The 27,855-nt window shown below is 58.3% G+C and overlaps 1 protein-coding gene and 1 long non-coding RNA gene across 8 annotated transcripts in view; one reads left to right on the top strand and one right to left on the bottom strand.

Moving 5' to 3' along the window:
• ADARB1 (adenosine deaminase RNA specific B1) overlaps positions 1–27,855 on the top strand; it is a 113,752-nt gene that overhangs the window by 30,056 nt on the left and 55,841 nt on the right. The window lies entirely within an intron of this gene.
• Positions 686–22,384, bottom strand: LOC116667031. Its single transcript, XR_004323813.1, has 3 exons — positions 22,375–22,384; positions 8,847–8,853; positions 686–770 (listed from the first exon to the last, which is right to left on the bottom strand). It is a non-coding gene; the product is annotated as an uncharacterized LOC116667031 (long non-coding RNA).

The raw sequence follows: 27,855 nt of genomic DNA, 5'->3' as shown, positions 1-27,855 counted from the left end.
GAAACACGGAGTTTGGGATAGAGAAAGTAACCCCCTCCTCACCATTTGCAGCTCCCCCAGAAAACCCCGGGCAGCCTGGCCAGCCGAGCTCTCTGTGGGGGTGGGAGCTGGCCCTGTGCTGTCCGTGCAGAGGCCGCCGTGCGGGAGCGTGCAGCCCAGAGAGCCAGTGGCGAAAACAGCGCAGCTCACAGAAGCATTTGCCACGGTAGTGGAAGTGCAAAGTTAACGTGCAAACATCAGTGGTAACTTTCATGTGCACAAAGTTAACCAATTAGAGAAGACAGCCCTTTACAATAGCAAAATAAAGTACTTAGGAATAAATGTAATAAGAATTGTCCCAAACCTGAGTGCGGAAAATCCCAGAAATTCTTGAGAAAGACGCAGCAGTGCCTTGAGCAGACGAAAGACGTGCCTTATCCTTGGTTTGGCTGTCGCAGCGTCACTGAGATGGATGTTCTAACTAAATCTGCAAACAATGTGATTTCAATAAAAATACAAACTTGAGTCATTTTTCCCTTTGGACTGGACATGTTGATTGTACAATTGGCAGAAAATCAAGCATGCGTGAACACCTAGAAAACGGGAGAAGGGCTAGGGAAAGCAGACAGCCCCCTGGACGTTCACACACCGCAACGCCCTCTGAGCCAGACAAGGTGGTGACGGCGCTCACAGACCAGACAGAAGGTGCCCGGGACCCGGACGCCGGTCCAAGTGCAGACAGAGGTCGGTGTGTGATGATGGCAGTCTCTCAAGCGCTGAGTCAAGACGGACTTTTTAATAAGTGGTCTGGGGACAACTGGACACCTTTTTGTGAAAGACAACATTAGAGTTATGCCTTAGACCACGTACCAGAGGACCACGTAAGCTCCAAATGGATCAGAGCTAAATGTGAAGATAAAACCGTTCGAGCGTCAGAAACATACGTCCACATAACCTGCGTGCTGGGAAAGGCTCTTAAAAGTGTAACTCGGGATTCAGTGTCAACAGAAGGAAAGGTGCAGAGTGTGATTACGCTAGATACTGCGATACTGGACAATGGCCTGGCCCAAACCAACCAATGACAACAAAAACACAACAAGAAAGTTAGAAGACAGAAGAATCAAGTGTGATTCACAACATGTAAATGTTTAAAAATCGTGGGAAGAAAAAGATCAGCACCCTGCAGAACAGGCAGAGCGCAGGAACAGACGGGGCGCGTGCACACACGTTACGGCGGGCCCTCAGCTTCGCCCAGGTGCCATTTCTCACACGGCCGGTTGACAAAACTCCCAGAGCCCTTGGGAAAGCGGTCACTGACGCACACACTCAGTCGGAAGTGACTCCGTGTGCGGCCGTGGTGGCCGGGCCTCTCCAGCCCGGGGAGAGCGCTGTGTGGCGGCGGCTGGTCCCCGAGTGGACCGCGCGGGCTCCCATGTGGGCTCTGTGCTGGAAGCCACGGCAGCGCTGCCCCAGGTTCTTGGTTCGTAGGTGCTGACCACGCGGAGTCTGCGGGCGCTGGGCCCCTGGGTCACGAAGTGCTGAGGCCCTCGGGGCCCCTCGGTGGCCCTGTGGACGGCCCCAGGCTGTTTCTCCGCCCGCCACGCCCGCCTCCTCGTCCCCACACCTGGGCTCGTGAAGGCTACGGGTTTCTGCCCTGCTGCGGATTTCATCCTCTCTCTGGCTGGAAGGTGTCTCAGGTCAGAACCTCGGCTGGGGCTATGCTGGAACCTTCTGCCCTGAACCACAGGCCTGGGCCTCCAGCCGCCATCTCATGACAGACACCCTCTGCTGACAGAGGACTTCGTTCTCTGCTCCCTGGTTCTTGTTAAAGGCCGAACTGTTTTGACTGAAAAACTAATTTCATGTTCCAAACGTGGACCTAAAAGCACATGGCCTTCTCACACGGAGTAGACGGTCCTGCGGCATCTGGTGAAACACAAGGAGCCTTGGTGCTGCTCCGGGTCCTCCTGTGCTCAGGGAGCGGGGAGGGGGTCCCGGGCCAGCCCCTTTCAAGCCAGGAGCTGCACGCTTGCTCCATGCTGGGTGGCAGGCGGGCCCGTGTCAGTCCTGCCAGTGGCCTGTGGACCCGAGGCCTGCTTCTCACTGTGGGTACAGCTCAGCCTCGGGCAGGTTTCAGCTGCGGGCCAGCAGCCGCCCTGCCCTGTGCAGTGGACACGGCCGGATGGTCAGCGATTGGGAGAGAGTGACTGTGCCCGTACGTGCAGGGACCTCGTGCTCCGCTGGCTCTCAGGTGGCCAGAGGCTTGCTCACTTTGACTTCTAGGCTCCCATCCCCCCCCACCCAGTACGGAGCACTCAGCCCCCTCTCCTGACCGCGTGAGCCCCTCCCCTGCTGGTCACCGCCCACCCTGCAGGATGTGCCTGCCTGAGAGGGAACCTGTGATTTGGGCAGATGAGGGGCCTGGCAGGCACCCCCACCCTCCTCCCTCTCCTCCTCGCCCCCTGAGGGGAGCCCCCATCCTTTAGAGACTCGAAGGCGGGTTAGAAGTACCCAGGCCATCGTCTGGCATCTTCCTGCTCTGTGCAGGACCTTCAGGCTTCCTTTGGGCGCCCCGCTGCCGGAGAGTGAACCGGTGGCCGCAGTGGTTCGGCCGGCGGCGCACTTTCTGGTTGTCCCCAGGCTTCCACGCAGACCGGTGTGTCACTCGTCTTAGCGTGCTGTGGGCTGTGCGTGTAGAAGAGCCAACTCAAGCTGATGTTAAGCAAAACCAGTTCATTGACTCCTGAGGCCTCCCGTGCAGCCCTGCGGCAGGCCGCTGCACGCGTGCGGCTGCTTGTCGGGATGCGGTTCGCGCCGCACGGCAGGGACAGTCGTGAGTGTGCCGGCTGAGTGGAGGTCGGGGGGTGGCTGTGCCGGGCGCTCAGCAGTCACGATGCAGCTGGAGTCAGATGTGAGCGAGTATTTATACCCTCAGCCCTTTCTCCAAAAAGCTCAGACCTCCTATTTCTAACTCTAGCTTTCTGCTCTATTAGCGAGCTCAGGGAGAAGGGAAGCTCAGATTAGTCAGTTTGCTTTGCATTTATTTTTATTTGGCCTTTTCACTTCCAGATTTTGAGAAGAAAATGTGAGATCCTTTTCTCTGCATAATTTTCTGCTGTGATGAGAAGCTACTTTCGGCTGCAGACTCTGAAAGCGGTGGAAGTAACCTCGGGGTGGCATGCTCACATTTTCCATTCATGAAACAAACTTTAACATGTTAATCTGTTTGCTCTGTGCGATGATTATTCATTCCTTTTCCAGTAACTTGGAAAACCGTACGGATGTACCCCAAGCAGTGGGGTGTCTTCCAGGCAGCCCCGCAGGAGTCCAGGACTCAGGGACGCGGGATGGCCGCCCCGGGGACCCTCCTGGTGGAGGATGACGCGCGAGGGCAGAGAATTTGTTCACTACTTGGTTTTATTTTTTTCTTCAGGAATCAAATTAAGTATTTGTCCCTGACAGGAGTCTATTTTGGTCCCTAAAGACCGAACTGCTCACCTTCAGCAGTCTGAGGAGTGGCCCTAACGTGTGTCGGTGTGTGCCCTGCCCTCCGAGGCGCTCCTCGCCAGGCAGCTGCTGCGTTTATCTCGCCTGGAATAGGGAATGAATTTTTGGCCATTATTAAAAAGGTAATAAACAAACACATCAAACCGCATCTCACGGCAGGTGTCAGGGAAACAGATTCCTGTTCTGCACCGAAAAAGTGAGCCTTGCGCCCCTTCCAGCTGGTGTCCTCCTGGGAGACACTTGCAGCGCTGGCCGCGCTCTGCGCGCCCCCCCAGCGTTTCCGCCTCCCGCAGCTTGTTGTGCAGCCATGGTCGGACGTCTCCTCGGGAGCCCCGTGCTCTTCCAGCCCATCGGCAGGAACCTTTAGGACAATTAGTGTTTTCCTGTTGTTCAGCAGCGCCGCACACACAGGAAGGTGCAGAGAACGTGAGCAAGCAGCTCGTCGCCGTCCCAGGACCTGTCCCCTGAGCGTGGGACCTGCAGCTCCGGGCCGTGAGCTGCTTGCTGGCCGGCTGCTTCGTTGCATGTAGATGTAGTCAAGGCACGCATCTGTGTCTCTTTTCTTCTGTTGGATGCCGTCTCTGCGAGGCCCCCGGGGTGCAGGAGTTTATTTCATTGCTGTGTGTGAGTCCCACAGTTAGACCGCCTGTCACTCTGCTGACGGTGGATGCGCAGCATTTAGGGCAGTTGTGAGCAGAACTGCTGTCTGTTTTGTGGGAGCCACGCAGGCTTCCCGGCCCGGACATGCCGGCCCCCGGGCGCCTCTCTCGCCGCCTGGCCTCTGCTGCCTTCGTGTTCTGTGAGTCCGAGTCATGGTGGGGGCGCGGGGGTGTTTCTCCTCAGTCCTGACCCTCACCCTCCGACGCCAGGGTGGGGGGGCGGGGCTGGAGCTCTTGTTTCCTTGGAGACTGGCGTCCTCTCCCACATGCCCGGGAAGCGTGGGCTGGGGGACAGTGCTCAGACACAGATCATGTCACACCTTCCTCTTTTCCTTAAAAAAATACATAGAAAACTTTTTTCCCGTGTAATTTGTAGAAATTGGTTCATCATTTTTGAGTTCTGCCTTGGATGTTCTCTCTGAAGTTGCCCGTTTTATGGAGTTTTTACAGTCTCTGTGCAGTCCCCCGCCCCGTCCCCCCAGGACCTGGGACTGTGGGCCGAGGGCCCCCCCGGTCCTCCCTGTGCAGAGCTGCTGGGGCAATGCGGGGCGAGGGGCACAGGGCACCCGCCTTCCTCGTGGCCCATCTGCCTGGTGGGAGGTGGGCAGGTGGGCGGCTGGCCTGCAGCCTCTGCAGACGCCCTCTCTCACCTCCGGTTTGGGGACGTGGCCCTGTGTTAAAGCAGGGGCTGTGTAGTTTCCTGCTTGAATGGGGACACTGGAGGGTGAGAGGCCTGCAGTGAGTCATCCCCCAGAGATGGCACGTGAGCTGGATGTCCCCGGCAGATCGGGCCACGATCTCAGAGGCCGAGGGGGTCACGTGGAGGATGAAGGATGAACTATGAGGGGCCCCGATGTCCCCGGGGCCACGGCTCAGACGGGGTCCTCCCGGGCCGTGGGAGGACCGCTGGGGTCGGAGGCAGGGCGCCTAGTACGCACGCGTCACCTTCCTCTGTTGGCGTCGCTCGTCTGTGGCAGGGGGTCTGCTTGCTTTGCTGCCTCCCCGGGGCTGTTTCGGGGAATAAAATGCGATAATAAAATTTTAGAATATTTTGTAAAATATTGATTAGTTACCTTGCCCTCAACTCTCCTCGTCTATTTTTTAGCGGGTACTGAAAGGAACCGGGGCGGGGCTGGGGGGACAACTGCCCGCCCCGCTCTGCTGGGGCGGGGGTGGGGGCCCACCGGAGAGGCTCTGAGACAGGCAGAGGGTCCTGCTGGAGGCACATCTGAATAGCTCCTTGCGGCTGACCCGCTCGCGTCCCGGGGACCCCTTCCCTGACAAGTGTCGGTTTAGCTGGGCTACTTTATAAACTTTTCATACATTTGGATTGGAAGTCGCAGTTGGCTTTTACTTTCGTACGCAGTCTAATGATTAATCATACATACATGTCATACATATGAAGATTAATATTTAGTTAAAAGTACCTTTAAACACCTGCTGAAGCACCAGAATTCTTTTGTACATTGAGGAAGACCATGTAATCTGCCAGGGCTGGTGGTGCCGAGCCTTCTTTTAGGGAGCACGAGGGCTGGTGGGCGTGTCCTGCGTGTCAACTGGCGGGTCCCGAGCCCAATACAAAACAATTACCGAGCGCGTTCTTGTCAGGCAGTGGCTTGGGCCTGGGAGTGCTTGGAGGTTTTCTTGGTTCCCACGCTTGAAAGGCATCCAGCCTTGAGAGGGCGCCCAGCTAGAACACGAGCAGGCACGCCCGGTGGTACACGGCCACCCCTTGCATGGCCGTCCCCACGGCAGACGTGGGGACCCACGTGATGCTCTCTTCCTCTAGACCCCAGGCGACCCCAGGCTGCGTCTCAGGGCGGGCTCCGGGATGAGGCCTTCTGCCTTCATGGGGGTGCAGGGGTCTGGGAGGTGGGAGGGCTTTGCAATTGCAGGGCCTTCACGGAGGAGGTGGGACTTGAGCCAAACACTCTTTTAAAGTTGGTACCGAATCACACGTTACAAATCTTCAACATCACTTAATTTTTCTTGATTAAAAGTGTATCTGGTTCTCGCCGGCCCAGTAGCCTGCTTATTGACATGGTGGCTGCCCCCCTCCCTGTCTGCAGCCAGCGTTCCGGGAGCACTTCTCCACGCCGGATTGTTTGCCTGTGGGTTCTTTGCCTGGGTTGTTTTATCCCGTCCTTGCTGCAGCCCTGACCCAGGCGTCTAGGAGGAAAGCTAGGGCCCCGAGGCCAGGGAGCCGGATGCTCAAGCAGGCACGCCTCCACCTCCATCCTGAGTCCGAGCAGGCGGGTCCTCCTGGCCTGGACGGAGGCTCCAGGCTGGCTCGCTGGGGAGGGTCCGCGAGCTTGCCCTCAGAGCGGCCGCAGCAGCAGAGCAGGACGGCCTCTGGGGAGTTCACTTCTTCGGCTGTGAGGGCCCAGGCAGGAGCGAGGCGACCTGCCAACAAGCAGCGCTCTGAGCTGAGTTCTGTGCCTGCGTCCCAGACACGCAGAGCTGCGTGGTTTGGTTATTTGGTCTCATCTGTTGGTGGTCAGGGAAGCGGTCCACTCGAGTCCTCTGGCCGGCTGTTGGCCCGGCGTGAGTGACGGGGGGCCGTGAGCAGGTGACGGCTGTGCCGCACTGGTGTCCTCGCTGGAGGTCATGGAGGTCACAGTGGGCGGCTGGCGCTCTCTGCGCGCCGCCCCAGCCCCGTTGGCATTTGGGTGCTGACTTCCTGTGCGTGGACACCAGCCCCCGTCCTGGGTCCTTGGGTTTTGAACTTCACGTGTTCACTCTGAGGTGTAATAGCTGAGACATCTTTTTTAATTTGTGTCAGTTAGCCCGAGGTTTTCTGCAGAAGTCGTGGCCTTGTCTGCTTTGCTCCGTGAAGCAGGCGCGGCATGTTTGCGCCAGAAGTCCCGCATGTGTCCTGCTACCTAACACTCAGCGTCGCGGGACTGAGCCCGGGGGCCGCGACCTCGTCCGGGGCGGCCCGTGCCTCACCTGGAGTCCAGGGCGCGGACGCCCGTCAGCTTGAGCACTCGGGGCGTGACTTGTCCTTTAAGGGAATTTGTTGTTTCCTGCGAGGCTGAAAGCTGCAGAGATGGGCATCTGTTACCGGGATGACTTCGCCTTTGTCGCCTCCCTGCGTGAGGACGGCGTGCCGTGCTTTCACCCTCCGCAAGGGGCGGGCGCCGGGCGCCGGGAGGGCGGCCAGGGATGTCCGCCCACGTCCCTCGGTGTCCCCAGGACAGAGTTCGCGGGTTGAGCACGGGAACAGCTGCCTGTTTGAGCCCATTCTGTCTCACAAACAGGATCGGTCTGGGAGCTGGCTTCGTCCAGGGAGCGGGGCGGGCCGGACCTTTGCCTCCACTGCCGTCTGTGAAGAACATTTCTTGCATTTCTGAGTGTCTTTCAAATAAGATTTTATGTTTTCTTCAAAACCACAGTGTGCTCATCGTGGGCCGTGTGTGCTTTGCAGAGACGCAGCGCCGGGAGAAAGGAGGCCGGCGGCCCCGCGGCCGGGTGGCGGCTGTTGGAGACGCTCTGTATGTTTCCTCTGAGTCTTCTCACACGTGTATGTGTTTTATTTTTTCCCTTAACGTAGCTGATAGGCTGCTGTTTGTGTGTGTCTGCAGGCCTCTGAGGTCTTTGGAACAAGATGTGGTACAAATTAACAACAGCAACTGGGGAAGTGGTTTACATTTTGGTTTTCACCGTGTAATGACATTTAGCAAAGACTTCAGTGACGCTGTTTTCTGTCCACACTCTGATGACGCCATGACGGCAGGCAGCACGGCTGCGCTTCTTGGACTTCTCCCTCCAGGACGGAGGACGCAGGAGAAGGAGGTGGCTCCCGTGCGGCCCTGGTCCCAGCCGCAGTCTCCAGGGGGCGGGAGGCCCGCCGCCCTTTTGCCTTCCCAGGGAGGCTGTCCCCGGACGCCGGGCGCCCGTTCCAGGCGGGCGACACTGCTGTGTGTGGTGCGCGCAGGAGAGCCCCGGAGGGGCTGCTGCCCTGTGGGCGTCTGTCCTGCGCGCGGGCCGCCGGGACAGGCGCGGGATTTCTGGCGTGCGTGTGTCACACACGGGCTCCTGTCACGCGCCTTTTCCACTGCACTGCGGACCGTTGGTGCAGGCACCTCCCTCCTCACGGGACTGACACATTTTATCTTTTCTCCGTCACAGTTAAAAGCAGTTTTAAACCCCTGGTTTTCTGTAAATCATGTAACGTTCTCACCCACTTCACTTGTCATGAGGAGAGCGTGCTGTTCTGTCCTGCGGACACACTGCGGGGGTGTAGTAAGTCCCCACTGACAAGGGTGCCTCTCGAAAGGGCATTAAAAACTTGGCGTGATATCAGCACGTGGTATAAAGCATATTCGGGCCCCTCGATGCGCGAGAATGAAGTTCCAGGTCCCTTCTCTCTCCCCGCTCTCCCCGGAGGCGAGCGCCTAACAGTCTGCGTCTCTCCGTCTGGTGTCGCGCCCTCCTTGGCGGTCCCGTGGTCACGTGGGGGAGTCAGCACGTAGCATCTCTCCTGCCCTTGGCTTTTACGAGTCACGGTTTTAGATTCATATGGACAAGGTTGAAAACACCTGTGGTCTGTTTCTCATCTGTCATTAGGCTTTTTCATGCTCCTCTCTGAAGCTTTAGTCTGAAAGTGTTAACGTGAGGAAAGCGACGTTACGAGAACAGGAGCGCATCTCACTGCGGGACCACGCAGTGCCGCTGGAGAAGGCAGAGCTGCGACTGCACCCGGAAGCTCATGCCAGGAAAGGGAGCGTTCAGACGGAGCCTCCCGAGTTGCCTCCTGGTGTCTGTGCTGCTTCAGCCGCCTGGTTGCTCACCCCCCGCGATGTTCGTTTCTTAAATTCCGCTTTTGTGTTGCGGGAGCACCTCCTAATCCACTTCCTTACGGAGCACGAGGCTGGGAGGCTTCCAGGGCTCCCGCTGCCGTGTTCAAACGTGCTGTCGTCCTGTTGCCCTGCTTGACTGGCGATTGGCTGCGTCTCGAATTCCAGGTTCGTGCAATTTCCCCTAGTATCTAGGTTCACACAACTCGGAAAGTATTTCTGCCCTTTTCCAGAGTCTAGTGCTGCTGACGGGGAGTCGGATGTCAGCCCTCCCTTGTTCTTTGCAAGTGACTCCCCTCCCCCTCCTCCCACCGTGGCCTCCAGCGCTGCCGGCCTGCTCTGGGTCCTCTCGCCCTGGGGCGCGGCTCCAGCCCACATGGCCCTGTTGGAAAAGCTCAGACTGTCTTCCAGAGTGGCTCTCAAGTCACAGTCCCCCCGGCCCCGTCGTCTGTGCCGGGTTCCTCTGCTCCCTCGGTCTGCCCCCTCGCCCCCTGCCCTGACTCCTGGCCTCCCCGTGCTGCCGAGCCCGGGTGACTCTGGTGCTGTTGCAACTCATCCTCTGCCAGAAGGTTCTTCTTCTGACCCGGAACAGGGGCCTCGGGGAGGGAGCAGAGCAGGCGGGCGCTTTACCACCACGCTCGCTTAAGAGCCTTTTCAGGTCACTGTTGGGGTCAGGATTCTGTACCTTGAGCGTTTTTAACGGTGGTTCTTTCTTTCCACTGGAAAAGTTGCTCGACGTTATCAAAGAGTTGGCAAGAAATTAGTGAACCAGCTCCAGTCAGTCTGTCGGCAGCATAAATAAATCCTTTGTCATGTAAGAGCGCCCCCGAGCTTACAGATAGCTGGGTATTTTGTTACACTTACGTTGACAGCCTGCTGCGAGTTAGTTAAATTCCACGTGCTGTGAGTCAGTGCATCGCTAGTTCATGAGCTGTCTCTACCTCATCAAAATTCAGGGTGGTTCTAGTGTCTGTTTTGCAGTAAAGTTGGAGATGACTTATGCTACTGGATAAGTTTAGTTATTGAAAAGTTATGTTTCAAAAAACTGACAAAATTTTCATCCCTGTGTACACAAACAGGCCATAGTTAAACTAATGAGAAATGATAAAACAAAGCTGACATAGAATGATTAAAAGCAGGAACCTGAAATCCACGACACTTGAAAGCCGTCGTTGGTAGCGAGCCCTTCCTTCCTGAGCCGCGGGCACGTGCGCCCTGCGGCTGTGCGCGGGAGCCCTGCTGCTGGGGGAGGGGGGGGATTGGCCTCTGCAGGCTCGGTCACGCCCACAAACTTTAGTGTGCCGTCAGAACTCGCTTTCTCAGTTACCACTGACTAAAAGTTGCATTGGAAAAAGAAAAACGCTGCCGTTTGTTGGTTCATTGCCACGAGGGCCTGAGTGTGGGGTCGGCCCCTCGCTCAAACCTGTGTGCTCTTTTGAGCATCTGAGAACAGCTCTGTCCACTGTGCTAGAAAGATGCGCCTGGACACACAGACACACCCTTTGCTGTGCCCTTCACCGTTTGCATGGGCCTGGGGCCCGCAGGGAGCCCTGCTCTGGCACGAGTGTGGGCGGCCGTTTCCCGGCGTGGCGCCCGGGCAGGGGTCCTCCCGGCGTCGGGGCGGAGAGCGGGGCCTGCACAGCCGGGCACCCACCTCCTGCCCTTTCCTGTGCCTCCTCCCACGACCTCCCGGTGGGCGTACGGGTCTCCTGAGACACCGTCCCTGTGGCTCGGGTGCGCCGTCTGAGCCCTGTCGCCCCCCCGGGGAGGGAGGTGGAGGGACCCTGGGGCACTTGGGCTCTACTTTCCTGAGCGGCCAAAGCATCGCTTTTCCTTCTGTCAGCTTCTCTCCTTCTTGCCCTCGGTTTTCAGTTATTTTCCACCAGTAAGTGTGGTTTTTAGAAAAGTGCACATTAGGAAAGTGCCGATTCGAATGGCCGAGGAGGCTGACTTGAGCCCTGGTGGGCAGTGTCCCCGTGGGGGTGGCCCTGGGTCCCCCGCAGAGCTCCGCCCGCCGCGCCTGCCGACCCGGGCCGAGGGGCGCTGCCCTCTCCGCATGCTGGGTTTGCACTTGCCCGCGTTTCGGCCGTGACGTTTTTGTCTCTGTGTGCGGGAGAGGTTGGCCCCGGGTTTTGACCCCTGTGATGTCCTTGACAGGCTTACTTCCAGGGTCACCAGGGTCACCAGGGTCCTACGCAGCGGGGAGGGCTCCCTGCTGCTCCTGCCTGACCAGCCTGTGGGACCCGCGTCTGTCCCCACGGTCAGCCATCCTCAGGCCGCCCGCTTGTGTCTCCACTGTTTGCTGGTCCTCTGCTCTCTCCCAGGTCCCCGTCCTTCCTCTGAGGGGGATCCCAGCAAGGGTCTGCTGGTGGCAAGCCACGTGAGGCGTCATTTGGAACGTCTGCCTTCTCTGCCTGTGGAAGGGCCTCCGCCCGCCGAGGTCTGGGTCCCCTGCCCCTCCTCACCCCCGCGGGGGTGGGGGTCTCCCCGCGGCCTCCGGCCCGGGCTGCCTGTGCTCTGGGTGTCTGAGTTTACAGCGGCTCTTGTGTCTTCACCTGGGGGTGGGGGGCCGGCCTCCCCGCCCCCCGCCGAGCTGGCCAGGCTCCCCTCCAGGACCCCCTTCCCTCTCTCTGCTCCCCTGACCGCGGGAGCGGAAGAGCACTCTTACCTGAGAGAGCTCGGAGACAGAGTCGAGAAGCTTCTGTCAGAAAGCTGGAAGGTTCTTCCTGTCTAGACCGCTGACCTCCCTGCAGCGGGGATTCTGCTGGAGCGTTTGGTAAATAGCCTTACTGGACGCTTTTTAGATCACGACGTTAACCAAGGAATACAGAGCTCACATTTGCTTAGATTTGGGTGAAGAGCTGCTGGAAGTGTGTCAGTTTGACACGCGTGTGGTCAAAGCAGCTGGCGACGCCACAGGTTTCTGGGACGTGGGGATGTGGCGGTAGAGGCCGGCGGCCGCGTCCGTCCAGGACACGGGTCCTCAGGGAAGTTCGCGCATCAGCGCTGTTCTCAGCCTTTCAGCCCGTCAGCCCCAGGGCCGCGCGGGGGCCCCCGGCCCCACCCCCGCTCCCTTACAGACGCCCCGGCTCGTCCTCTCACCGCTGCCCTTCTTCCTCTCACTCCCCGTCCTCGTTGCCTTTTGCGTGTGGAAGATGCCGGGTTTTGCCTGGCTGTCCTGTTGGGGGGCCGTGGCCGGGGCCCTCACGTCTGCGGGGTTGGGTCCTGTTCGTGGGCAGCGGTGATGGGGGAACCAGGCCTCACTTAGCCGGCTGCACGGCCTCGTGCTCCCCGTGGCAGAGGCACCGCTTCTGCTCCCCTGCTGGCCTCCTGGGTGGTCGGACGTATCTGGCCGGAGGGCACACAGGTGTCCCCAGGGGAACAGCAGCCGAGATCAGGGAGCGCCCCCACGCGCTCTTATCCGCCCCTCCCCACCTGCCGTCCTGAGGCTGGGGCTGTCTCCCTGTGCCCGGGGCTGACACGCTGTTTCTGGGATGGGGTAATGCGGACACTGCCTTCAGTGCCGCGGACCCTTCCAGACCTAAGCGCCAGGCGGGCAGGAGCGGAGCCCTGCTCCTCAGTGCTGGCGGTGACAGCGCCCTGTTTGCTCTGTGCCCTCTCTGTCTCTGCTCCTCTTGTCTCTGTCCCCCCTCTGTCTCTCTGTCTCTGTCTCTGTCCCCCCTGCCTGTTTCACAAGTTGCTGCAATGTTTGCAACAAAACTTTAATTTCCCATGAAGCATTGGACTGTTGAAAGTTTGAAGAAATAACATTTCCTTCAGGTCATAAAAATATTTCTAGTAATATTCACTAATTGACTTCAAAAAATAAGGAGAGGGGTTTTAAAATATGAGATGAAGGAGTGGTTTTAAAAGCAGCTTTCTGAGGTGCGGTAGGCACGTGCCCGGCGCCCGCCCGTGGTGGGGGGCGCCGCCGGGAAGGGGCCCCCGCCCTGCCGTCCTCACGCTCCTGACAGGCGTGTTCATGTCGAATGTCAGGTGGAGCTTCTGGAGGAGCCATCCAGGCGTGGGGCGCTCTTTGTGCCTTGGTTTTGTCTCCTGATTCCGGTTCTTCAGTGTTTGAAGCGCAGCCGGAGTCTCTATTTCTTCCCGCGTCGGCTTGACGAGCTGTATTTTTCTTGGAATTTGCTCATTTTTCCTAAGTTTACAACGTTTTTGGAATAAAATTCCTAGTACCCTCTTACTACATTTTCGGTGCTGTCGGAGTTAGAAGTGGTGACTCTCTCTGTTGGAGCGTCGTTCAGGCCCACGGCTGGGCTCTGCGGTTCTGTCCCCGTCCGCCTGAGGAGGCTTCTTGCGTGGCACGGCAGGCACCCGCCCGGGCCAGCCCAGCATCCTCTCTGCAGAGCTGCTCGGCCTCCCGCACAGCGGGGTCAGGGTCCCGGGGTGGCTGACTGTGTCGGCCGCCCCCCGGGACAGCCTCCCGGGCCGACAGCCTCCGCAGGTGCAGGCCCTCCGGGGACCCATCGCGGGTTCCCAGAGCCCGCCGGGTCTCCCAGGGGTGCCGGGGGCCCGCCGCACCCGATGGCGGGTCACGTCACGGCGACAGCCCAGTCCTCCGCTGACCTTTTCCAGTCCCACGGCTAACTTGGGCCTTCTCCGTGTGTCGGGGGTTGGCCCGCCGTGCTGTGCTTGCTTGCTTGCGCCCTCGTGTGCCTGCTGTTGTGTGTGAGTAATGCAAGGGTAGCTTCTTGTTTTCTTTCTTCCGTTTCCTTTGGGCTTGTCCTCCCCTTTCGCCGACTTACCGCAGGGGCTCGTGGACGTTCTTCTGGTGCGAGCATCAAGGCTGCGCATTTCCCTCTGCGGTGCTGCTTTATCTGCAGGCCACACATTTCAGCACGCAGTCTTTCAGTTTTTAAGGTTTAAATGTTTTTCTCACAGCCCTGCTGACATGCGTCCCAGGGGTGTCTGAGCAAGTCTTAGCCTTGGGGTACAAGAGGGCTCAGCGCCGGGGCTCTCACCCCGAGGACCTGCCACTGTGACGGGGACAGCAGGGAGGTCCCCGGGGACCCGGGGTCTGCGCTCCAGCCTCAGCGTTCTGGGCACCCCGGACCCACTGCTTCCTCCTGCAGACGAGCCAGCGCTCTGCCCCGAGAAACCCAATGCAGACTTTGTGTATCGGTTCATAAAGAAAACACAGCATTTTGTTTCTAGGTTTTGTAGGCGTATTAGTGTGTTGAGGTCGTCCTGCCAGCGGGAGGAAATGACATGAGCGCGTTGTCTCCGTCCCGGCCTCCGGACCCCCAGGGGCCTCTGCCCTCCGCCCTCTGCCCGGTTGGGAAGGGGCAGGGAAGGGGCCGAGGCTGCGCCCTGGATCTGTCCCCACTTGTACACATGCGTGTGCGCAGGCCTGTGCGTGTGCCCTTTTGTTTCTCGGAAGATCGGTACGTTCAGGGTTTTGCCGGAGGTCTCGTCCCCCCGTGAGCGGGCCGGCGCTGGTTTGCGCTCAGGAGTTGGCGAGCAAAGACCTGGTCGTGGTGACACGCCTGCGCCTGCTGTCGCGGTGTGTGAAGGCGTGACTGATTGTCGAGGGTCTGCCTTAAAAATCAGGAGGCTACGCTAAAGGATCGGAACTCACTTAGGAGAGGACTTTTAATTAAGATTATTTATTGTCGGAACTAACTTCTGGAATGGTGAAAGGGCTTTGCTCTTGAGTTGAATTAACGTGAAGTCATTGAGTCTCCCTGTTACAGAGCGAGCCCCTCGCGGGGCGTGGAGGCCGAGCCGGGGCTGGAGGGCCCCGCTGACATCACCGCGGCCCCCGGCGCACGCGAGGCCCGCTTCCAGGTGAGCGTGGAACCCGTGAAGGCGCGCTGGCGCCGGGCTGATGGACACCCTTCCGTCTGGTGTAAGCCGCTAGGTGAGCCTCTCGCTGGCCGAGCCGACTGCCGGCGGAGGCGCTTTGTTACCGTGAGCCGCTCGGCTCGTGGTCTCCGTGGCCTGGGCCCCGCCCGTCCCTGCGGTCCCCCCCACCCTCGGCTGCTGCCCGGGGTCGGTGGGGGGGGGGGGGCGCTGCTCGGGGCGGCGCCGCAGGCCGGGCGCTGTGCTCCACTCGCTGTGAAGCCTCTACCGTTAGTTACTTCCTGGGATGGTTCAAAGGAAGTTTCTTGAGTCTCTTCCTTGGTGACCGTTTCCTGACTGAGCGTCTGCTTTTGGGAGAAGTCGAGGCGAACGTCCCAGTCCCGGTGGTTGGTGTGATGCAGGGCCAGTGTACGGCCCGAGAGTGACTAACTCAGAGACCCGAGCTCTGAGCAGCCTGGGGAGGTTGCCTCGTGGGGAAGCGTGTGAGGAAGTGGCCGCCGGGGCTGCTGCGTGCGGAGGGCGCGGGGGTGTCCCTGTCCGCTCCCCGCGTGGGGCTGACGCGAGCCTGGCCTCCCCGGCCCCTCGGGTGCCGTGCCACCGTGCGTCCTCGGCTTTGAGTTGTGCCCGGAAAGCCCCCTCCTGTCAGTCATTTCTGTGTCTGTAAACATCAGGGATGTCAGGCACCTACCTGGTCCCCGGGAGACCTTTAGAAGAGGTTTTGCTTGATCTTCATCTTTCTTTTCGTTTTTGCACGCAGGCAGCAGGTGTGCGGGAAGGGCTGGGGATCGTCCAGTGTTACAACGTCCAGAATCAGGTCTCCTGCTGCTCGCTGATAGGTGTTAGCTGCAGAATAGAAATTTTGTGTTGATTTCATGAAATGAGAGCGATTTTGGCATCCAGAGTCTGATGCATCAGTCTTTTTTTCAGGGTGATTTGAAAAAAGGAAACTTGAAAGTTTAGGGCTAAAAAAGCCTTTCCTGGTGGAAGCATTCATGGCAGCCGTTTGCCCCCCGGCCCGCAGGCCGCAGGCGCGCTGCAGGGCGGCCCTGTCCTCCCGCATGGCTGCGGCCTTTGCCTCGCTCACCGCTTGCAGAGGTGGAAGCTGTTTGCTGAGTCTTCCACGGGAGCGTGTCTTCTGAGACCGGGCATCTCGGGCTGTGCAGTGGGGTTCCTGCAGCGCCTCCTCAGCTGCTCAGATTTTGAGAGGGACCCAGGGGAGCTCCGCCTGCTGCTCAGGCTCTGAGGCTTTTCCTTAGCGACCCTCGTTGTTGCCCCCTCCCCACCTTCTCTTTATACAAATGTTTGTTAATTCCCTTTTATTCTGAAGCAAAATCGTGGCAGAGACCACCTCATGTAACTGTAACCGTATCGGCAGGCGATAAAGAGAACGTAAGACTGCGGAGGAAGCAGCTCCCTTGTTGGCACGTGGACACTCGGGTCGGTACTCTCAGTGGGCCCTGTGGTGCAGTGGACACGGGGCGCCGAGCGGGTGGCACGAACCACGTGTGTAGGCTGGGTGGGACGTGTTCTGCTCCTGGGTTCGCCCCCAGAGACGCAGGGCCCAGCCCTCTCCCTCAACATGGTCGTCGCATTTCTGAGCGGTGGGTGTGGGGAAGGTTGTGATCATACATGAAACAGGGGGTCTGGGCTTCTGTGAGTGACCGTGAACCTCTCTGTCGGAGTCCTTCAGCAAGACAGATCTTTGTGGGACGGTCCTGCCTGTCCCATGCCCTGCCTTCTCCCCACACGGTGCCGGAGAGCCCTAGCCCTGCAGTGACCAGACCATTTACTTCCCTGTGTGGCCACCCCGGCTGCCCCCTGCGGCCACTGCCTGGGCTGGTCTGGGATGGGCTCCCTGGAAGCCTGAGGGCTTGGCTGACTGGACCCAGTGGCAGGGCGGGGCTGTCGGGGATGGGGTGGTGCGAGGTCCACACGGGGGCCTGCTGGGTGTCCCACGCTGTCCTCCAGCTGAAGGACACCACTCGGGGCCCCGCGGGTGGAGGGCTCCCGGGTGCGCGGACGGCTGCGAGGGGGGGCGTCGCTGCAGGGGCACCAATGGCCTGCGCGGTGGGGCGGCCCTGTGATCGCCGGCCAAAGCGAGCTCTGGGCACAGATGACACTTCAGCTTATGAGCATCCCTGAGGGTCGTAAAACTAAGGCTGAGAAGTGATCCTCAGTGTGTTTTTCTGGCACGAGTCATTGCCCCGAGGAGGTGTCCCTGTGTCACCTGGCCTGGCTCCTCGGCGTCAGTTCGACAAGAGGCGTCCCCTCCCACTTGCTCCCCAGCCAGGCTGCCAGGTGGGCAGTGCCGTGACGACCCTCTGGGGGTCTGACCCCAGGCTGTGGTCTGGCCCTGGCCTCCTCCTCTGCGCCCCTGGTTGGGGACAGCTGAGGATTCTGGCCTCCTGGAATGTTCTGCGTAAACGGGGGCACCTCCCCTTCAACAGTCGGCCCGAACAGCCTTCCTCAGCCCCTAGGCCTAGACTGAGACAGCAGGGAACTCCCCAGGTGAGGCTACAGACGCCTGGTTGGAGGAGGGTGGCGTGGAGCTGGTGAGCAGGGTATGCGGCCATGCGGGCCCCTGAGCTTGGGGCTCATCCCATAGGAATTCTGCTTCTTAGATCCTGCAGCAACTTTCAGGAAAGGTCTGGGTGGCATTCTGGACCCACTCTTTCATTCATGCAACAGACATGTGCTGAGCACTGTGGGGCCTCAGGGACAAGGGTGGGACTGGACAGACGGCGCTGGTGCATTGCAGAGGACCCGGGGGGGGGGGTCCCGCTACAGCAGCCCCTGGGCCTCACTTGCCTCCCCTCCACACCCCTGCTGGGGGCGCTGGCCACGGGGGCCCAGGAAACCAGCAGAAGTGGAACCACAGGAAGCTGGTGATTTCGGATTGTCTGCCGTTCAAAAAATTGAAAAATTATTGGGAGTAAAACTTGGTTTAACAGCATCAAATTTGAAAAGTTTCTAAAAAGTGGTTGTATTCCCAGTTCTCATGTGTTGTGGCTTTAAGTGTCCAAAGGGACAAAATGGTGCACAGTTAACCTCAAAAGTATGACCTGAGTAAATAAAAATTCCATTGCCTGTGCGATGCTCGATGCAAAATTGTGTCTGCTGTTCTTAGAAGTCGGCTGGGAACTTGCTTCCAGCTGCTTTGTGTTCCGGTCGTGACTAAGTACAAGGCAAGGGGGCAGCCGCTGTGAGGCTGGCAGGTGGTTCCTCTGTGGACGCAGGACAAGCCAGTGCCCGCCCCGTTCCCCGTGTGCAGTGTCCCCCGGAGGGGACTGGCCGGGTCGGACAGCAGCGCCCTCTTGTGGGGAGTAGACTGCTTCGTGTCCTGCGGGACAGTGCAGAGCACTGAGTGCTGAGTTTCCCGGAGACCCCTGCCCCTCACTGCAGATGGAGAATTCTGGAACACTGATGACCTCTGACCGCCTATTAACCCACCCTTGCCTGTGCCCAGGGCGCTGTGGACGGGTGCTGGCTATTGGGTGCCTTCCTGATTTTATGGCCCACGATGGCCTTTTGGATGTGGATGGGCATTCGATGGGCCTCTCCGTCACTCCCTGGCACATGTGGGCAATGGCTGGCAGCAGTGATGGGGAGAGCTCTGTGGGTCCTGCTCTGGAAGAATAAAGCCCAGAGCTGCTTGGAGGAAGGGGCCCATCTCTTGGCTCACGGAGGGCTTTGGCCCCTGCAGCACTGCCCAGGCAGGCCTTGGGGAAAAGATGTGGCCTCACTGTGGGAACAGTCTCATGGGCAGGGGAGGGGATGTAAGCAACTGACCACAGCGGTGTCTGCTGGTGCTGTGGTGGACGTGGGGGCGGGGGGCTTGTTCTCCAGGCAGGAGGCCTGGGAAGGTGGGCACGGGGCGGGGGGTCAGGGGCAGGAGATGACCCAGCAGCCTGGTGGGCCCAAGAGGGGCTGCGACCGCGGGAGGGGTGTGGGGGCGGGCCCGAGGCAGGCTGAGGGGTGCGCATGGGGGTGGGGGAGAGAAGACCAGACCTGTTTGGTTTTCATGTGTTTATTTTTTTCCCCGTTTTCATCAGTGATGCCTTCAAGTCAGACAAATCACATACTTTAGAAGGGCTTGGGGACAAGCAGTGGTCCACGGCCCCCACCCTCCTCGGAGGCAGCATTGTTTTTAAAGAGTCATAGGTATTTGTGCTTCTGCCTTGGCCAGTGTGAGGACTGGCTGCAGGTGACAGAGACACAGCGTGGGGGGCTTCACCCAGAGGAAGGGCCCCCCTGCCCTGGCAGCGTCTGCCCGGCAGACAGGGCCTTACTGGCATTCAGCGGTCAAGGCTCAGGCCCTGTCCTGGTGTTGGGCCTGCCGTGGGTGAACTTGCCCGCTGCCGGGCGGGTGCCCGGCATGTGCATGAAGGGCGCCTGTGTGCTGGCTCTTGAGAAGTTTCCCAGAAGCTGCCACGTGGCGCCTCTGTTTCCGTCCCAGTGTCACGTGACCAGGACTGGCGGCAGGGGGCCGGGGTGTCACTCTCCGTGGCTGGCCGCACGGTGCTCTGCTGTTGGCACGGGTAGGCAGTCACTGCTGTGCTTCCTGTTTCTACGTAGCAGACTTGCAGTTTTCTGATTTATACATTTTAGATGTTATCTTTTGGCCTTCAGTTTAGATACAGGAGGATTTAACTCACCCTTCTGCCTTCCCTTCTTTTCCTGTGTCATTTAGGGGTGCTTTTGGCTGAAAGTAGTAGAAAACATGCCCTGTAGTATCTTAAACAACTGAGGATTTATTGATGTATTTATTTCATAATAAGTAATGCAAAGGTAGGTTTCTGCTAGAGTTGGTTCAGAGCACAACCACATCAGGAGTCCAGTTCAGTGTCTCTGCAGTTCTCATCGTTCCTTCATGTTTGCAGTGAGGCTGCTGCAGCTCCAGCCATCACATCTATGTTCAAGGCAGCAATAACCAGGAAGGAAGGGGCAAGCAGTGCAGCCCACTTCTGTTGTTTTCATCCGGGGCATTTCAGAAGCCTCCAGCTGGGGGAGGGTATAGCTTAGTGATAGAGTGAGTGCTTAGCATGCCTGAGTCCTGGGTTCAATCCCCAGTACCTGCATTATAAACAAATAAGCAAACAAACAAACAAACAACTTAAGTATCCCCCCAAAAACCCCCAAAAAAACAAAACCAAACAAAACAATCAAAACAGAAGCCTCCAGCATGCTTTCGTGTGTACCTCACTGGCCAGCTGCAGCCACGAGGAAGACTGAGGAAACTAGTAAATGCAGCAGCGTCCCTGGACAGGGGCAGGGGCGGTCATGGGGAGCGGTGGGCGGCTGGCCGCCTGCATCGGCAGCTGCGCGTCACCAGTTGCTTGGACCCTGGCCCGTTTCCCAGCTCCTCGCCGCGTCGGGTGCACGCGGGCGCCTTCCCTACCCTGCTGTCGCCCCTTCCTCCTCTCTCTTCTGGCAGGTTTGGTTTTCTGTTTGTTTTTCACACGTAGGAAAACTTATTTCTATCTTATGACCATGGTTAATCAGTTTCAAATCCATCCATGGCGTTTATATTACCACGGTTAGCGGGTGGTGCTCATGCCCGAGCCAGGTAAGGTGCACACGGGGCTCCTCCTCCAGTCTGCACGCCATCGCGTTTGTGCGTGAAAAGGGAAACAGGCAGAATGCTTCCTCTTTGAGCGCATCCCACTAGTTGCCGAAAGTCGTGCCGCACTTCAATGTGCTTTATAACTGGGTCACACTTTGTTCAGTTTATCTTCCTGCATTGTTGCGTGGCCTGGGGTGGTAGAGCAGAGGGTGAGGGGCGGCTGCGGCCGCGGGCAGGGCTCAGACCCGCCTTCCCCCGGGCAGCTCTGTCTCTGGGCAGTCTGCTTTCCGTCCCTGCGTGGTCCCCTCAGGCGTCAGCCCCTGTCCCTGAGTGCGGGCCGGAAAAGCCTCTCTGTCCTGTCACGTGTTCTCAGTCTTCCCGCCCGGCTTATTCACTGGTTTTTGAAATCCAGTCATTCGTTCCTCTTGAAATCTGCGTATTTCCTATTCTATATCAAATGGAGGCTATGACTTTCTCATACACTTTGGTTTTTCTCCTGGGATTTTTTTTTAAAGCTGAGTGTATTGAGGTGTAATTTACATGCATTGAAAATCACCCTTTTCAAGTGCTGAGTTTGATGTGTTCTGACAGTGTGTACGGTCGGCATGCCGCCGCCATCGCCACCTCCCGCGTCCCAAAGGCTCCCTCTTGCCCACTCAGGTGTCCTGACCCATCTTGGCCACACACTGGCCTTGTCTGCTGCTGGCACTGTCACCCCGGACAAGGGATGAGGGCTGGCCGGAGCCGCGAGGGGACGACTGCGGACGGTAGGTGGTGCTGTGGGGCCGCCCTGGGCCCGTGTGAAGGCAGCTCCTGGGGAGGAGGCTCCTCTCATCTCCAGTTCAGTGCACGCGCGTCCCCCCGCCAGCCCAGGTGCAGCTCCTCACTGACTTCACTTTAAACGGCTCACGAGGTAATTGTGGGAATACTTAGAGCTGGTTTAGTTCAGTGAGTGACCTGACTTGTAAGCTAAATTTTATCAGATAATTTAAAATTCAACTATAATGAACTGAGTCCGTGGAAGGGCTGCCGGGCTGTGGGATTGGAGGTCACAGGCTCGCACACCTGCCCCAGGCTTCAAACAGTCACTGCTTCGCTGACGTGCGACGTCGTTTTATGGCTCTTCTGTCTTAGCTTGACACTTCAGATAGGTAACAGTTAAAATAAAATGCAAAAAACCCACTCAAATAGCCTGTACCGTCAAGTTCTAAATGTGTGGTGACAGATCGCCAATTTTAATAAGACTAAATTAACCAAAATGTGCATGTGTGTGTTTGATCTTGAGTGAAAAGTTGCCAACATCAAGGGAAGAAATGGTGTAAATATTTAAGGTTTAAAATTTCTCCTCCATAAACCCTCACCTTGCATCTGCTCATCCCCCACGGCACAGGGACAGGGTCCTGGGGGTCTGGGCTGGCCAGAGCTGCCGGGGTCAGTGATGTGATCTAGGGGCTAAAAGCCTCAGCTCAGGCTCTGCCCACAAGGCCCCAGAATGCTGGACTTCTAGACTGAAGGAGGCAGACTTCAGCGAGCAGAGTTCTCTCCTGCTGGGACAGTGCCACCTCTCCTGGGGGCTCAGAGAGGTTACTCCGCCCCCGGGGGTCTCCAGCAGCTTGGGGGTGCAGATCTGGGGTGGGGTGGCCCCTCCAGCACCTGCAGCCCTGGGTCCGTGGAGGTGGGACGTGAGGCCTGCGGGCTGCCCCGCACCGGGTCTCTGGGTTTGGAGGTGCCCACAACACACCAGGATCTATAGCTACCTCCCCGCCCTCTGCAGCTGAGCGACAGGCTGCTGGAACGCAAGGTGAGGGGCACGTGTCCCCTTCGGACGTGGTGATCCAGCCTGGCTGGCTCTCCTCGGCAGTTGGATTGCTTTGGCCCAGACTCCCTTCCAGTTCTTTATCCAAGTGGGTTTTCCTTACATTTTATCACCTTCTCCACGAATACAGTGTCTGTTTAGTGGCAGATTCGGGTCTTTATTCCTGGGAAGTGTTCTTCTACCATAGCTTTGGGCATTTCCCCCCAGATTGTGTCTGGTCCTCAGACCCACTGCGTCGTGTGCCTTTGGGCCCCGACCCTGTGGGTCTGGGCTGTCTTGTCTCTAGTCTGTTCTTAAGTTTTTCCTTTTCCATTTAGTCTTGTTTGAGGTTTTTGTCAGATCTGATCATTTTTGTCCCTTTCGTACATTCCTCGTACATACATACATTCATGTCATTTCTTTCATCAACCCCCAGTTCAAAACCAAACCAAACCAAACAACCCTGGGAGCACTTACAAGCAGAGCAGCTCGGCCAAGGTCTTCCACCCTGGAGTGAGCAGACTTGCTCCGTCTTCTTTCAAGGACCAGCCGGATTTACTTTGTATTCTACTTTGTTTCTAATGACCAGTAAGAAGGCATTTTTTAAAGGATGCTTCAGAAGTATTCTTTCAGGAGGCACCCGTTTAAACCAGGGCTACCATTGTCCACCTAGTTCCGTCCCACGTTTGTGATCCAGCTTGGTAACAGCATCTGCTTCATGCTTCCCTTCATCTGCGACCAGGAGTCAGAACCCTCCCCGCGCAGCCCCAGGCCTCTCGGATTGGGCGTGGCCTCTGTGGCCAGCATTTATCCGTGGGCCGCCGTCAGTGGCTGCCTCTGGCTTTAAGTGGCTTTAGACCATTGGAGCTAATTTTAGGGGCCTTCACTTCCTTCCCCCCCACTTCTTCTTCTTTTTTCTTTTTTCAAATCTAACACCTGCTGTACTGACTTGAACAATGTAGTTTTCATTTTAATCTAAATTCCTTGGTAACGTCGCCTTGGAAGACAATGGAGAAAGCTTAGCTGAGTTCATGATTCTAACTGAGTGGAGGAATGTTGCAAGCAGACCGAAAGCTATACCTGTCCTAACCTGCCTGAAACCGTTTCAACGTAGAATATCGAAGTGCGTTCCTTTAGAGAAGTGTGTGTGTGTTTCTTTGACTTATTACTGGGGGAACTTTAGCTAATTAAACCAACAGACCGAGCAGCCGTGCTCTCGCTGTAGCGGGTGGGCTGCAGGAATGCAGAGAGCTGAGGGCGAGCTTGGAGGGTCCTGGACTCGGAGCCCAGCTGTGACCTTGGACAGGTCACTTTGCCTCCCCACTGGCAGGCCCCTGTCACAGAGCAGCTGAAGCAGAGGTGGCCCCTCCTGTGTCCTGCCCTGTCCCTCACTGGGTCTCCCCATAAGCCTGGGACACTGTCACTGTCACCTGGGAACCGAGAGGGTAGAACTTGCCCTGACTCCCAAGCTAGAGGAGATAGAGCAGGCCTTCCATCAGGGAGACCTGCTCTGGCCTTCGAGCTGATGACCAGTAATCATGGCCACCCTGAACAGTTGTGCAGGTTGTACACTGCACAACTCCACTCAACACTTGAATGGCATCCCTAATGGTTGTAACACAAACGGTGGCTGTGTCCAGGCCACCCCTCGTGCAGTCCTTTCAGTCTCCTTTACTCAGATTTGGTGACATGTAAGTGAGCTAATGCACATGTAGCGACTGCAGGTGGTGGTCAGTTAATGACCTTGTCCTGCGCTGTGCCTCAGGGGCTGCTCCCTCTTCTAAGCTCCCAGGGTGGTGCTTTCCGGCTCAGTCGCGGCCCTCCTCTGGGCCTGTCTCCACCCATTACTTGGGATTCTCCCCAACGCTGGGCAGATGAGTCCTGCAGCTGGACCTCCAGCTCAGACCCGGGTCTGCCCGCTGGGGAGGGATCCCCCCATCTCCAACTTGAGATGGCAGATTATAAACTCCCAACAGCCCTCCCTGCCCCTAGTCCTCCGACCGTGGCGGCCCCGTCTTCCCAACTCTCGGGCCAAAAGCTGGGGCCACCCTCTCTTCCCACTGCACACCCAGCCCTCGAGACCGCCTGCCAGCCGAGCCACAGGACACGCCCTGTGGTCCCCCGACCTGTCTCCCTGGGGCAGCCCCTCCCACGCCCGCTCCTGCCCCCAGGCCGGGACTTCTGGCCACAGCGCCCACCAGTGACCCTCCAGGACCCCAGCCTCTGGCTGTTCCTGGGTCTGCAGCTGTGGCCGCGGCCTCAGGGTCTCCACCCGCCCTTTGCTCAGAACTCGCTTCCCCACGGCCTCCTCGGAGCCTCAGTCTCTGGCTCTTTAGGGGCCTGGTCTTCTCAGGACGGCAGGCGCCCGCTGTGCTCCCACCTGCTCGTCCTCCGCTGACGCAGGGGTCCTTTAGCTGCTGGTGACGCTCCCATGGGTTGGAGTCCTCGTCCTGCTGGGACACGAGGCCCTGCAAGCATGTTGGTGTCCTCCGTTCACCGCCAGAGCCCAGGCCCTGAGGACAGTGCTGGCAGAGGGGGAGCTCGCTGTCCAGCAGCCGAGTGAGGGGACGTTTGCTGGTTTCCCTAGTAACGGACACGTCTGAGGCACTTCAACGCCACAGCAAGGACTCTACCGCTTCCCGGCTGTTGCTCACACGTAAGCAAGCAATGGCTAGCTGGCTCGTTTCGAGAGTTTAGAATTCTGTCTAATGAAATAAACACCTTTTTCTCCTTCCTGTGAGAGTAGAAAGATAGTTTTCAAGAGTTTTACCCCAAGCTGATGTTCTGGGAACGCTAAATGTTGGAGGCTTGACTCTAGGACATAGATAAAAATAAAGTTAATGAGATAGCAGTCATGTCAGATGCTAAATGGCGTGTGGCTATTTAGGACAGTCTTCTCGAGTTCAGTAGTCATTAGCTTGCAAAGATGTGACAGCTGAAGTCCGAGATTGATGTACTTTTAAAATTGGAGAAAGGGCTTTAAAGTATTTTTTCAGATTATGAGCCGTCGATTTAATGGTTATGGAAACCATATCTGATGCAGCAAAATCACTGCCACTCTGCTGTGGATTTCCTGATTCTCATGAGCGCAGATGCTCTGTTTTTATGTTTCTCTTAAATAATTCTAAAAGCAGAAGAAAGAAAGGGGGAGAAAAAGGAGACGGACGCAAAGTGAGGACGTCCCTTGGACGCTGGTCGCGTCAGGTGGGCTGGCCCTAAGACGGGGCGAGAGTGGCGTCTCCCGTCCCCGCACGGACTCGCCTCACTGAGGGCCCGTGTGCCTCGTCGTGCCGGTGGGCTCTCCGCTGCTCTGCCTTTCCAGAAGGCAGAAAACACGGCGTTTGTTGTGTGAGGTGGACTGTGCACGGTCACTTCGTGAGGTGAAGGCAGTGTGTGAACATAGCCGCCGTTTCTACCTGGGTTTTTATAGGAACGCAGAGCAGACGTGACGTAGGGTTGTGCGAGGTGACAGGCAGGGGACCAGCTCGTCCCTGCATTTCATAGACTGTCTTGTGCCCTTTAGGTAAGAGGGGCCCAGGCGGACTTGTCAAACCAGGCGGGTCTCGAGGACGGCACTGTCTCCTGTGCACCACGCGGTGCTCGTGCGCGGGGCTGCCCACCGATTGGGTCAGGAGGCAGAAAGGAGGGGAAGGCCTGTACTGGGAGCCTCTCCAGGTGGGCGGAGTACCAGCTTAGCACTGACCGGTGTGAGTGGTTGCGGCGGGCGCTGGGCTGTGGCAGAGGTGCCGGTGGCCCGGCACCTGGCCCGAGGGATGGAGGGCAGAGGTGACTTTGGCTTGGTGTGGGGGGGACGGAGGCCCAGGGCAGTGTCCGCACTACGCCCGGCCTTTGCTGTCTCTCAGAATCGGCTATCCTGGGGGGGGGGGGGGAAGAGCAGGCCCTCCCTGGGTCTGTAGGTCCCCAAACGCCAGGGCATCGCAGAAAGGAAATGCAGTTAAATGAGTTTGCTGTGTGACGAACGGTACCAAGGAGACAAATACTGCCGAGAGCCCAGGACAGCGCGGCTGGAACGCCCGCCTCCAGCGGCTGCGTGGCCCGCAGACCCCCAGGCGGACACGCAGAGGCCTCCTGAGAGACTCAGCTGTGTCCTTCACAGCCAGACGTGACCCCGAGTTACCTGACAGTGCAGTTCCCGGGTTTGGGGCGAAGGTGCTTCTGCTTCCAGTGGTGTCTTACTTGGCAGCCTCCGGGAAGGCTGTGCCGTTAGGTTCCGCTGCTCCTGACGGGGCCCGCGTGCCCGGGCCGGGCCTCGCCTCATGGGAGCCTTTGAACCTGCCCGCATGGCTCTGCCACCCAGGGTCACCAGGCTTACCGTGTCGGACTGATTCCTGCTACAGGAGTTTAGTTTGGGAGTGTGTGCCCACTTGGCAAGTTGTTCTCTCTATGAATATGCTTCTTATAAATTGTGGTCTGTCTTGGTGTCAACTTTCGCCTCTTCCAGACCAGGGCTGTGAAGGAGACAGAGGACCTGGGGTTTCCTCGCTGTAAGGGAGCGGACAGGCAGCCTGGGGCGGGAAGCCACAGGGCAGCTTGGTCCCTGCCGGTGTGGCCTCGCCCAGGGTTGTGTCTGAGGGGCTGGCGGGCACACAGGGAGCGGCCGGGCCTCTCCCCACCCCCTCCCCCGCTTCTCAGATGGGGTTGGGGTTGGGGTCGGGGAGGGGGGCAGACTGGAGACTGGGCCCCCCACCGCGCCCAGCTTCCTCCCAAACCCCTATGAGAACTGATCAGGGAGAGAAGGCAGAGCAATCTGCTTCTCAAACACGAGTCTGCAGGGGCTGGGGGGTGGTCCTCAGTCCTGGGCGACCTCTTCCAGTGCCATTGCATCGTGAGGAACCCAGAATCCAGACGGCCTGTCCACCCACCTTTTTTAAGCTGTGTTTGCTTTGATCTGGGCTGCTCGGGACTCTGGCCGTCGGAGCTCTCCCTCTTGGATGAGTGAGTGCTGCAAGTTCCAGCTCCACTTCCCAAATTGTCTCTTCTCGTTTCAGGCCCGTTAGGAGGCCCTGGGGCCAGTCCCATTGGCCGCAGCTGCAGCCTGCGTGGGTGCCACCTCGGAGTGGCTGGGGACAGAGTCGCAGGGCTCAGCCCGGCCCAGCAGCCGCGCTCCGGTGTGCCCTTCCAGCCTGGTGACCGCGGTGTGCGGCCGTTTCATGGTTAGGTGCCTAACTTGCTCTGATGTGTGGCAAGGCTATAATTAATAACCCCATGGAAAGCCCCCATTTTCAAATGTAGTAGTGACTTCGTATTATGAAAGAGCTCCAAAGAGATTTTCTTACCTCTTATTTAAAGAGACTGAGGACGATCGTGGCCTCCTTTCCGGTGGTCGCTTCGGGCTCTCTTGGCTCTGAGTCCTGTGGGCTGCTTTCGAGTTCCTCGGTCGGGTTTGTGCTATGCGCCCGAACCTGAGAGAAATCCCCAACTCCCACGGCCCCCTGGACGGCGGCCGGCAGGAATGCTGGCCCAGAGGCGTGCTGTCGGGAAGGACCTGTCATCGGAGCTGCGGAGCGGCTGCGTCAGACTGGAGGGAGAGGGGCTGCGTGACGTTCAGCTGCTTCTTTTGCTAAACAAGGCATCTTGTAGGTCTCAGGCCTGGCCCGGGGGGCACAGCCAGAGCGCAGAACCGTGGGAGAAGGTCATCTCCAGCCCAGCGGCCACAGAGCTGCAGCAGCTCCACCCCACCCAGGGCTTTGGGACCCTCCAGCCAGCCCACCT

This window comes from Camelus ferus, chromosome 1 (assembly GCF_009834535.1).
Source record: "Camelus ferus isolate YT-003-E chromosome 1, BCGSAC_Cfer_1.0, whole genome shotgun sequence".
Lineage (NCBI taxonomy): Eukaryota > Metazoa > Chordata > Mammalia > Artiodactyla > Camelidae > Camelus > Camelus ferus.
This window is presented reverse-complemented; position numbering and strand designations above follow the sequence as displayed.